This window comes from Oncorhynchus keta, chromosome 20, assembly GCF_023373465.1.
Source record: "Oncorhynchus keta strain PuntledgeMale-10-30-2019 chromosome 20, Oket_V2, whole genome shotgun sequence".
NCBI lineage: Eukaryota > Metazoa > Chordata > Actinopteri > Salmoniformes > Salmonidae > Oncorhynchus > Oncorhynchus keta.
In genome coordinates, this window is record NC_068440.1 from 8725070 (window position 1) to 8738167 (window position 13098).

The following is a 13098-nucleotide window of genomic DNA, read 5'->3' on the forward strand; positions in this document are numbered from 1 at the left end:
TAATCCTTCCTCCTCCCACTACGACTCGTTCACCGTCCCCCTCTACACCCCCATCCTCCTCCCGCCACATCCTGTAAACATATGTAGTGCATGAGCGAAGGAAATATAAGAGTATAATGGTATAAATAAGAGTGGGAGGAGTGGAGTGTGTGTGTGTGGGGGGGGCGGTGGGCATCGGGGCAATGTTATGACCGTTTTTTTTTCAATCTCTTCGGCATATTTTTCTGATTGTAAGTGGTAGATTTTCAAAACCCTAATTACAAAACACTGAACTGATAGCAATTGTAATCTTATGTTCAGAACCATTGGTCCTGCATTCATTTGGGTTTAAGACATCTTTCAGCCTGAGTCATTCATGCATAATACAAGTTTTCTTTTCGTGAAATACAAATTGCTCATAGGCTCACCATTTAGTCATTTTAAATAACATTTAATCCAATAGCAAAAAAATACAATATACAACTCTCCTTTTTGAAGTGCTGAATGTAAAGAATAGTAGATTGTTAGTATAATTTACATACAGTATTTGACTATAACTTGACATGCACCATTTTTTATCATTTGTATCCATTGGCAGGTTGTGAACATGTTGAAAAATATGCCCGTCTTACAGCTTCCTTATACAGTACGTATGTTGGACAAAACATTTATAATTTCATTTTTTGCAGATTTATTAAAAATACAAAACAGAAATATCACATTTACTTCAGTATTTACATTAGTTACTCAGTACTTTGTTGAAGCACCTTTGGCTGCGATTACAGTGTTCTTGGGTATGACACTACAAGCTTGGCACACCTGTATTTGGGGAGTTTCTCCCATTCTTCTCTGCAGATCCTCTCAAGTGTTGTCACGTTGGGGAGCGTTGCTAATTTCAGGTCTCTCCAGAGATGTTCGATCGGGTTCGAGTGGCTGGGTCACTCAAAGACATTCAGAGACTTGTCCTGAAGCCACTCCTGCGTTGTCTTGGCTATGTGCTTAGGATCATTGTCCTTTTGGAAGGTGAACCTTCGCCCCCAGTCTGAGGTCCTGAGCGCTCTGGTGCAGGTTTTCATCAAGGATCTCTCTGTACTTTGCTCCGTTCATCTTTCCCTTAATCCTGAGGAGTGGCTTCCGTCTGGCCACTCTACCATAAACGCCTGATTGGTGGAGTGTTGCAGAGATGGTTGTCCTTCTGGAAGGTTATTCTATCTCCATAAAGAAACTCTGCAGCTCTGTCAGAGTGACCATCGGGTTCTTTGTCATCTCCCTGACCAAGGCCCTTCTCCCCCGATTGCTCAGTTTGGCTGGGTGGCCAGCTCTAGGAAGAGTTTTGGTGGTTCCAAACTTCTTCCATTTAAGAATGATTAGATGCCACTGTGTTCTTGGGGACCCTCAATGCTGCAGACATTGTTTGACACCCTTCCCCAGATCTGTGCCTCGACACAATCCTGCTGTAGCACACAATTGGCCCAGCATCATCCAGGTTAGGGTTTGGCCCGGGGTAGGCGGTCATTGTAAATAAGAATTTGTTCTTAACTGACTTGCCTGGTTAAATAAAAGTTTAAAAAAATAACAAAATGACCAAACTATATACACTACCTGTCAAAAGTTTTAGAACACCTACTCATTCAAGGGTTTTTCTTTATTTTTACTATTTTCTACATTGTAGAATAATAGTGAAGACATCAAAACTATGAAATAACACATATGGAATCATGTAGTAACCAAAAAAGTGTTGAACAAATCAAAATTTATTTTATATTTGAGATTCTTCAAATAGCCACCCTTTGCCTTGATGACAGCATTCCACACTCTTTGCATTCTCTCAACCAGCTTCATGAGGTAGTCACATGGAATGCAGGTGTGCCTTCTTAAAAGTCAATTTGTGGAATTTATTTCCTTAATGCATTTGAGCCAATCAGTTGTGTTGTGACAAGTTAGGGGGTATACAGAAGATAGCCCTATTTGGTCAAATACCAAGTCCATATTATGGCAAGAACAGCTCAAACAATCATGGAGAAACAACAGTCCATCATTACTTTAAGACATGAAGGTCAGACAGTACGGAAAAGTTCAAGAACTTTGATAGTTTCTTCAAGTGCAGTCGCAAAAACCATCAAGCACTATTACGAAACTGGCTCTCATGAGGACAGCCACAGGAATGGAAGACCCAGAGTTACCTCTGCTGCAAAGGATAAGTTCATTAGTTACCAGCCTCAGAAATTGCAGCCCAAATAAATGCTTCATGGAGTTCAAGTAACAGACACATCTCAACATCAACTGTTCAGAAGAGACTGTGTGAATCAGGCCTTCCTGGTCGAATTGTGGCAAAGAAACCACTGCTAAAGGACACCAATAATAATAAGAGACTTGCTTGGGCCAAGAAACACGTGCAATGGACGTTAGACCGGTGGAAATCTGTCCTTTGGTGTGGAGTCCAAATTGGAGATTTTTGGTTCCAACCGCCGTGTCTTTGTGAGACCTGGTGTGGGTGAACGGATGATCTCTGCATGTGTATTTCCCACCGTAAAGCATGGAGGAAGAGGTGTTATGGGGTGAGGGTGCTTTGCTGGTGACACTGTCTGAATTCAAGGCACACTTACCCAACATGGTTACCACATCATTCAGCAGAGATGCACCATCTGGTCTGGTTTGGGCTTAGTGGGACAATCATTTGTTTTTCAACAGAACAATGACCCAACATACCTCCAGGCTGTGTAAGGGCTATTTTACCAAGAAGGAGAGTGATGGAATGCTGCATCAGATGACCTGGCCTCCACAATACCCACCTCAACCAAATTGAGATGGTTTGGGATGAGTCAGACCGCAGAGTGAAGGAAAAGCAGCCAACAAGTGCTAAGCATATGTGGGAACTCCTTCAAGACTGTTGGAAAAACATTGCAGATGAAGCTGGTTGAGATAATGCAGAGAGTGTGCACAGCTGTCATCAAGGCAAAGGGTGGCTATTTGAAGAATCTCAAATATATGTTGATTTGTTTAACACTTGTGCAATGTGTTATTTCATTGTCTTGACGTCTTCACTATTATTCTAAAATGTTGAAAATAGTAAAAAATAAAGACAAACCCTTGAATGAGTAGGTGTTCTAAAACGTTTGACCGGTGGTGTACATTAACTAGCACAACATACTTTTGTTTCAGTAGTTATGAGTTTTGAGCAGTATGATTAAGTGATAATTAATTGTATTGTAAACAAATTACAAGAAAATCCAAAGTAAAGTGGATATTGCATTTTGAAAAGCAGATACTTTTATTGAATATGTATACAAATTCAAGGAGTGATTTGGTGCAGTGAATAAGTTACTTTGTTAATTTGCTTCTTGTACTCAGTCAATTGAAAATGTACTTCGAGTTTTGAAACATGAGACATTTTGATGATCTGTTTAGATTTTTGTGCTTAGAGTTGTGAAAATGTACCACATACTTGTACAAATTGCAGCAAAGTAATTGAAAAAAAGGGTATTTAGGGTCAGTATCAAGTTCAATGTCTGAGAAGGAGGAGGAGGAAGAAAGGAGAGGTGGTTTCGGAACGTACAGAGTGGGAGAAAGAAAGTGACAGGCTGGGCAGAAGAAGAGAAAACAGCAAGCCCAAAGACGAAAAGGAAAGAACGAGTGAACGACTGAAAGTGTCGCAGTTGGAAAGTGCTTGGGTGGCTGATGGAAACTACTGGTCATACGAGGAGAAATATCCTTCCGCTCACATTCAGTCACACTATGCGGCTCTTCTTTTCCAATGTCTTACTCTCACTTCTTCACAGTCGCCTATGTAGGCAGATACAGTACTTTCTTATCATTACATACTGTGTGTGATTAAAATTTCGACCAGAAATTCCGTTTCGTTTGAGAATCAATTGGATCAGATTAACAGGTGTTGAGGAAATTGCAGTAGCTAAATACCACCACATGGTGGCAGCACTAACCTGCTGATTCTGAGGGAGGTCACTGAATGCTGTAGGACATCATATCACACTGTATTTTCTCATAACAGCAGCACATAAACGCTCACAATTCAACTACCTTAGATTACGTTTTATTACATAGACAGTATTGCCTGCTTCTGGCCTGGTAAGTGCTCGGACAGTCTGTAACTCTTTGAAAATCACAAAACCACCAAAGCACTGCTCAAAGTGGATGCTGTCAAGTATATGGTTCAAGTCCATTGCATCTCCACAACATGTATTTAAAAAGAGGAGATGGAAATACTGGAAGATGAAAGTTATAAAACTTCTTTCACACACACACACACACACACACACACACACACACACACACACACACACACACACACACACACACACACACACACACACATTCACACAATCACCTCATCCACACAATACATGAAAATAGTCATGTAAAAAGTGTTTTTAACAGTCATACCCCCCCACTTCCCCCATCATCACCCCTCTGACCAGGGGTCCAATTTCCCACAAGCCCATCCCAACCCCCCCAGCCCATCCCTATATACCTCGGCCAGCAGGCTGCGAGGGCCCCCAGTCTATCAGTGCTAATGGGAGTTTGGGGCCTCTCGGCAGATGATGTATCTGTCGCGTGGGACGCTGACCGGGGCCGAGGCGGGGGATGGGAGGGATGCTCAGGGTCACTGACAGGGAATTAGGAGGAGAGGGGGAGTGGATAGGAGGGAGGATGGCTGAAGGGGTCTTGCTCCCCCTCGTTCACGCCTGTCTGAGGACCGTGACAGACGACGTGTTTGTTGTGTGTGGAGGGGGGCAGTGTGAGTGGGTTCAGGGGGGTGACAGGGGGGCCTTTTTGGGGAGAGCGGAGGGTCCAGACAGGCGTGTGGATGTCAAGAGGTCAGCCACATGGCCCCGACCAACAGCAAACAACCTATTCACCCCTATTCACCCCTATTCACCCGCACCTCCTGCCTCGCTCTGCCCTGGCCCCTACCCCGCCATCTCTCGCACACACACACACACACACACACACACACACACACACACACACACACACACACACACACACACACACACACACACACACACACACACACACACACACACACACACACACACACACACCGAGGAGTCATCTCGGGACCCTGTGGTCTATGGGGCTCACTTGTGCTCTGCCCCCACAGGATCCAATGTTACTGCTGACTGCCATTCCCCATGTATGTGCTATCATTGTCCTGAGGACCAACATAGGATCTGTGTTCTAAGAATCCCAACTGTCAGAGAGATAGGTCAATCGGTGTAAAGGCTTGCTGAATTGCATCTGAGCAGGCCCACTGAGTAGATGGAGAAGAAGACATGACCTTTTGCATTATCCATTGACAAGAACCTATACTGCTACTGCACTGCCAAGCTGCCTCACACTGACACACAAGTGACCAATGTGACCAATGTAACTCAGTACCTGATGCAAGGAGCTGCAGCGCTACCTGGTTACATGTTGACCTGGCTAACAGACATTGGAACGGAACAATGGCTGTTTTTACAGAGGGGAGCTAAAGGTTTAAAAGTCGAACGCAGTCTCTTCTAAAGATATACGACCGACCGCACAGTCTTTCACGGGGAGTTGATCGTAAGCGGAGTTGTTAGGAGTTGATGACCACACACACACACACATTCAGCAATTTCTACCACTGCTTTTCACAACTTCTGATGTAGACTGTTCTGGATGTTTTATATAAAAAAAATATTACACATTTCTGTAAATAGATTAATCTCTGGAAAAATATGAAAAAACAGTGCATTTCTGAGGATATACTACTTGACAAGGATTGATGCAGCGTTAGGCCACTTCTTTGTAGACTTAATAAGATTCATCGGAAAAGCTTGGATTGTAAAGCAACATTGAAAGCTGCTCATCTATCACTTTTCCCCCTCTCATTCTGCACCTATCACTGCTCTCCTCTACTCCGCTCTCTCTTTCATTATCTCTCTATCCGTCTATCTTTCCCTATACCGCGTACCTTATCTCCTTTCCTATTTGTCCCCGGTTCACAGAGCTACATGGTGCAGCAGCACTGGTCAGCAGCGTTGCTCATGACATCACTGGTCAGCAGCGTTGGTCATGACATCACTGGTCAGCAGCATTGCTCATGACATCACTGGTCAGCAGCATTGCTCATGACATCACTGGTCAGCAGCGTTGCTCATGACATCACTGGTCAGCAGCGTTGCTCATGACATCACTGGTCAGCAGCGTTGCTCATGACATCACTGGTCAGCAGCGTTGGTCGTGACATCACTGGTCAGCAGCGTTGGTCGTGACATCACTGGTCAGCAGCGTTGGTCGTGACATCACTGGACAGCTCTGTGCTCCAATAGGACACATAGGCATGTTGCCAGGCAACAGCAGTGAAAGATCACTGTGTATGGCCTGTGTGTGTATGTGCCTGTGTGTGTGTAGATGTGTGTTTCGGTGCGTGTTAATCATTAAGTATAAGTATGTTTTTCAAACCATTAGCCCAACTCATTGATAAGCTTGAATAGGAAGAAAACACAACTCTGAATGACGCAAAGCTTGTTTAGACATTCTGAAACCATTGCAAGGTGTCTTCACATATTTGGATGGCTTTGAAAAAAATCCTTAAGGACTGTGTCTTTCTTTTGCTTGTCTCTTACAGCAATGTTGAGTTTCTTTCAGAGTCTTTCAGTGGCTCTCAAGAGTGAGTGTGTGCAGGTAGGCAATTATTTGTGCAGATGTGTGTGTGTGTGTGTGTGTGTGTGTGTGTGTGTGTGTGTGTGTGTGTGTGTGTGTGTGTGTGTGTGTGTGTGTGTGTGTGTGTGTGTGTGTGTGTGTGTGTGTGTGTGTGTGTGTGTGTGTGTGTGTGTGTGAATGCATCTCTCTGGAGTGTTTATTATATCCGATACAGTACCTCTTTCTCGCACCACATATTTCTAGCCCGATCGATCCCTCTGACTCCCAACAAGACAATAATCGCACCTCCCTCCCTCACTCCGTCTCCAACATTATTACTGACCTCCCCAGGGAGCGGGACGGAGGGATGAAGATAAACAAAGAAATGGAAGGAGAGGGGGAGGAGAAGGGGAAATAGCCTCTGCGTGTTACTTTCCTCCCTTCATCCTTTCATCCTTTCCTCCGTTGGGGTGGACGCCGGGATGCAAAAAGATGGAGGAAGAGGTGGAGAGAGGGAGGGAGGAAAGCTGGTGTTGGGACAGTGGCAGAGAGAATGGAAAGAGGGATGACCAGAGTATTAGAGGGAGAGGGGGGGAGAGATGGAGAGAGAGAGAGAGAGAAAGAAAGAGGAGGAGAGAGAGAGGGAGAGCGAGAGAGTGTAGGAGACTTGGGATAAAGGGATCAATTCACAAGGATGGAGGGAAAGGACAGTAGTGGCAGTAGTGTATTGGGCTTTTCCAATAAAAGGAGGACTGACAGAAGGAAGAGGGGGTGACAATGAGGGTAACAAAGACACAGTGCCTCTTCAGAATAGAGAGGGAACAGATAGGACTCAAGAGAATGAAATGACAAGACAGACAGGCCGACGGTCATACAGTCCAGAGAGAGAGAGAGAGGGGGAGAAAAAGAGATGTGGATGTGGCCAAAATGAAAGTGTAAAGGCTTCAGATATAATAATGTCGAGCGACACTCTTGTCTTGAACAACAAGGGGCGATAAACGTAGAAATAGAATGACTTGAATGAATAGAATAGATTCTATGGACATAAACAGGGCTAAACTGCTGTGAATATCCATCAGCATCAAAAGTGTAATGAAAGCGCAGACAGACAGTCATTCGACATGACAGCGCCTCCTAACCAACAAAACAATGTGATCTACGGTATGGGTTATGGTCTGTGTTAGATTGCTCGGTTTATAGGGGTATCGATTGTCCTAGACTTAAATTGGCTCTGAATTAAAGAGAAAGGTTATTTGACCTCTTTATTATTTGACCTCTTCCAGTCTTTCTCTCTTCCTGTCCTGTTAAATTCTCTCTCTCTCTCTCTCTCTCTCTCTCTCTCTCCATCACCTCCCTTCAAACCTCTCACCCCCCTTCAACCTTCCGTTTATTTTTCAGCGTTTCACCTTTCCTTTGGACCCACACTTGTTCAGTTCAGTCTTCTGCTCTATCAATCTCTTTAAAATCACAGTGATGAATTATTGAGTCTATTTATTCAAACACCATTAATTATATAACACGTGATGTAAGTGGGCATGAAGAGCTGTGGAAAAACTGAGGGGAAAAGAAGCGTCTGAAAGAGAGAGAGAGAGCGAAAGAAAGAAGGTGGTGGTTTGGGGTTGGGGATGGAGGGGGGGGGGTTAGGAAATTGGTCTGGCTAGCGGAACAGCTTTTCACCCCCCCTTCTCCCTTCCTTCCCCATTCTGCTTTGTATTCTGCGGAGATGACAGGGAGAAAGCTTTATTGCTCTGAGTTTGTATCGATCGGGGCCCCTCACAGGGGTTGCAGCGACCCGCGGGCTTCGGAGGCACTTTCACAACGTCCACTGCCTCCACTCTGCACCCTCCTCCTCTTCCCCGCTCCCCCCTTTCTTTCCCTCACCCCTATCTCCTCGCTCTCTGGCTCGGCTCGCTGGGGGATTCAAATTTGCATCTCCCTGTTTTCAGAGGTTAAGAGGCAGACCGCCCAGCTTTTTATTTACCTAACCGCACTCCAAACACAATGCCCGAGTCACACACATAAACCCCAGAGGCTAGAGAATATAAATGTGAATGAAAACATGAGCATAAGTGTCCATATATTCACCCCCACTGGTCTTCCATATTCCTTCCTCCTTTGTCATATTCCCTCCCCTCATATTTCTGTTATTCTAGCAATTGCCAGTAAAAATGACCCTCAGCAAAAGCACAATATATATATATATACATTTTATGTAGAAAAGTCTGTTCCAACACTGAATGAATATATTTTTGTACAAGTATGAAACAGATGCATATATTTATTATGAAAGCTGCTGGATTCGGCCCAGAAATCCCTGAGCTTGAAGCGTGACCGCTCACGGTAGGACTAGGGATAAGAGGGGCCGATTCAGAATTTGGGGTATAACAGGGGAATCAAACGGGCGTACAACAAATTCCACGGCGAGTGCGATTGGACGATCGGTTCTCTTGCAACATCGCAGTGTGTCGCCCTTGGGCCTGTGATCCGCACCCACAATTCCCCCGAGGCAGACTCCAGCCCGAGTTACGCAGACTACAGACAGAAGACTGCCTTGTCTTATAACACTGTCTCGTCGTTCAGTTAACAAACTCCATTTTGGGTTGGCGGGATGGCTGATTCCGAGGGCCATAGTTTCTTTTGTATTTGCGACTGTTGCTGGCCACAGCCCCCCCACGGCAATTGTCGCCTAGGACAACAACAAAAAAACACGTTTGAATGACCGTACGTGTGTGTTGGCAAGGATTCGAGTTGGCCGAAAGTCCTATGGAAAATACATTGCTGTTCTTTGTCCTGTTTTGTTCCGTTTGGTAAAATGCTCAAACTGGCCAATTGTTTAGAGAGCAGGCTTGTATACGTCTTAAGTTTTGACTACATTCATAATCACACGAGGTCAAATGCACGTGTCTCAGACAAATACAATCTGTTTGAATGATCAAACATAATACAAATTGATTAAATGATTTCTGCAGATTCAGGTTTTTACAGAGTAACCTAAAACAAAGCAGGATGTAGGAGCTTAATTTGATCCCCCTTGTTGCAGGAGAACTTTCCTGCAATGCAGGACATATAAACACGTAGTGTATTTGAGGTTTAAAATTCCACTTTGAAATTTCAGACTTGATTTTCCCTTACAAAAACAATGGATCAACCCCTACAAAATGTCCCTTAATTATAATCCACATGATAATTAACATTTCCTGTTGCTGCAGGATTATATTCCTGCGGTAGAGAACTGGCTCAAATTAAAATCCTACATCTGTAATGACTAACACAAATAGGAGAGGATGTAGGAACAATCTAGCTATCTATCAATCAGATGATCGAAACAATTACTACTTATAGCTTGAAACAAAAAAGCATCTATTTTATAAGCATTATTATCAAGGCTTCAACACTTACAAGATATAAACCATCATACCTGCAGGGTAAGTAAAGGTACTGTAAGATAAGGTACATAAAGTGTTCCCATGGTTTTTCAAGCAAATCCATGTTTGTATTGTCATCCCTTCAGCTCATATCCCTGGAAATCCATTTTGTGAGGAACAGAAATTGTCAAAGTGGAACATAACTGTGAAAGAACATAGCAACTGCCCATTGGAGCAATCATACAATCATACAATTACTGATTGTACTGGTCAAAAATGTTTCCTTATATACTGGTAGTCTGTGTAATGCAGCAGCAATTGTGTGTGTAATTGTGTGTGTTCGTTTTTTGAATTAGTTGAAACCGCAGGGGAGACTATAACAATGATAACCTCGATGGAAAAAAGAAAAAATGATTCCATATATAGGATGGAGGTTTGAACTTGTTACAAAACAACAGGGGCCACATACAATACAGGAGTATAGAGGTTTCGAGAGATCTGTGTGTGTGTGTGTGTGTCCTGTTCATGTGCCGCGGCTCTCGGCATGCTGGTAGGCTACATACTGGACCAGCACAGTGTCATGTTCATCTATGGGCAGTTAAACACAGCTGCAACGAGGCCCGAGTGGCTGGAGAGCCCTTCTCATCCCCGGCTGACCGCCATTTCACACCACTGACCAGTATAAATTGGATCAGGGCTCGTTCACATTGCAGGCGGCAAAACAAGAGAAACAAAATGGCCGCAATGTCTCTTCACTGTGTCTCTCTGTTTCACTCAAGTTGTTGAACGGAGTGAGAAGAAGCACAGATCATAACAGCTAGGGGACAGAGAACAGGATGTGCTTTAATTCAAGGGGCGAAGGACTATGGGAAAAATCTTAACGCATATACTGCATTTGTATTGTTTACAGGAGGTACAACCTGTAAAAAATACATATACTGTAAAAAAAATACATGTACTGTAAAAAATACATGTACTGTAAAAAATACATGTAAAAATACATTGAACTCTATAATGGTCCTTGAGGTAGTTATTTTTCTATTCATGCTTTTGTTGTAGTTTCATATGACATTTCTATAGACCTACTCTTGCTAAATATGCTGAAATGGTTGGCCTTGCGCATACATTTGTAACATTTTCACTTTGCGCGTTCGTATGTTGTTTGCTCGAGTTCCTCTATGTTCTGCATACGTTGGCCTTGCATACAATGCCTTAATGTATGTCTGGAATGTTCATAGCCTTTCACCTTCTATTCATATGCCCGTTGCATGCTATTCACGCTCTCCATTCCAGAGGTGTGTATGTGGTGTGCCGGATCCCATTGCAGCTCAGTGTGAAGTCTAGTTCTTTTGAGATGATTTGAGGGGCTTTGTGTATAGACCATGTCATTAAAGAGTGGCCTTGCCCGCACTGTATGAAACTACCTAGGTAATAATTCTATTGCATGATCAAGCCCATGCTGTCAATGTATTAAGTGCATTTAGTTGGACTTATCGGAGTGTTTCCCAAATCACATTATCGGTTTTGTGTTTGTCAAGTTAGCAAAGAGCACGTCAAGTCTATCATTTTGTGCAACTTTTTTTATGATCATAAAAGTGAACTTTGACCATCAAACTCGAATATAAATAGGACCGTTTCTGGGCAATGTTGATTATTCAAGGTAAAAAAGAAAATGGGTGAATTAAACTAGAACACTTTCAGTGAATATATGTGAAACCTGACAGGCAAAAGTTGATTGGAGTGCACAATGTTGAGTGAAGCCCAACAGATGTCTCAAAACACATGTTAATCACAGCAGAGTCCATTGGCACTTAGTAAAGTCACTTAACTACCTAAACAGTCACGTAGCCTATTAACATGTACCAGGCTTGATGTACGTGCAGAGTGAGGTATGATGGGGCCTGGGCCTAGCTGATATGGAGTGTGTGTATACAAGTGCATGTTTGTACTCACAAACGCCACGTGTTCGCCGTGTTTACATTCGTAGACGGGGCACGAGGGGTGATATCTCACGCCGATCGATGAACAAGGGAGCAGGGGTGAAGGAGGGAGGGGGAGAAAAATCGGTAAGGAAAGCAGGTTATCTCCTGTCATTAATGGAGGGATTCCCGGGCGAGGGGAGTGGGGAGGGGTGCGAAGGGGAAAGACCTGGATTCATTGAGAAAAAACACAGACTGTTTGGCATCGGGAGAAAGCAGACAATTATCTGTATTGATTAAAGCCAGCCAGCCAGCACACTGAAGACGGAAAACTATGACTCGATCAATAGAGATGGAGAGAGAGGGAATGAGGGGGAGAGAGACAGGGCAGGGGAGTAGTAAACGGGAGGTTGAGAGTTTGAAAACAATTTGAAGTGCAACAGTTGTGGCGGCAGAGGTAGAAAAATGAGAAATGGGAGCGAAAGAGGGGAGGGCCTTGGGAGAAGCAGAGTGTCAGAGTTCATAAAACTGGCCTACTTCCACTCCTCGACTTTGTTGATGCAAAATATCTCAGACTACGAGACCCATCCCGGCACAGTGAATCAGAGAGCAGTGAACTGAACACATTGAGGTATTTTTCTCGGGTAGTAAGAGATAAAGAACATGGCAAGGGCCCAGGGTGAGGGGTCAAGCTGATCCCTTAAGACATGGGTAGTTACACATGTAGCGTGATGTACTATAGTACCCATGATGCTCTGACAACATATCCGGTTTTACCTTAGAAAAGATTCAGCTAAAATAATGGTGTCCCACCTGCTCAGACGTAGGATCTTCTTACCAGTATGCAGTCACTGCCTACTGAGGACCCTAGAAACGAACCAAAAGGCAAAACTATCACAATAAAATACATATAAATAAACACATTGACAACGGAGTATGTGACCAAAATTAATCCTCTGCACACTAAATATTTAGCCCTCAGAAAGTAGTTCCTTTGAGCTGAGTTGATGTTCTATGGTTATATGAGATGGACTGCTGTAAGTGGGAAAGGAGGCTGAGCACCAAAGCGGAGGGATACGGGTAGGGAGGGATGAAGGGAAGGAGGAAGAAAGCAGTAGCAGCTACAGGTGTATCGTTAGGCATGCCTAACATCACAAGTTCCCTCCCCTGGCCCTGGGGAATGAGCACCTTGGAAACGGTCGCTA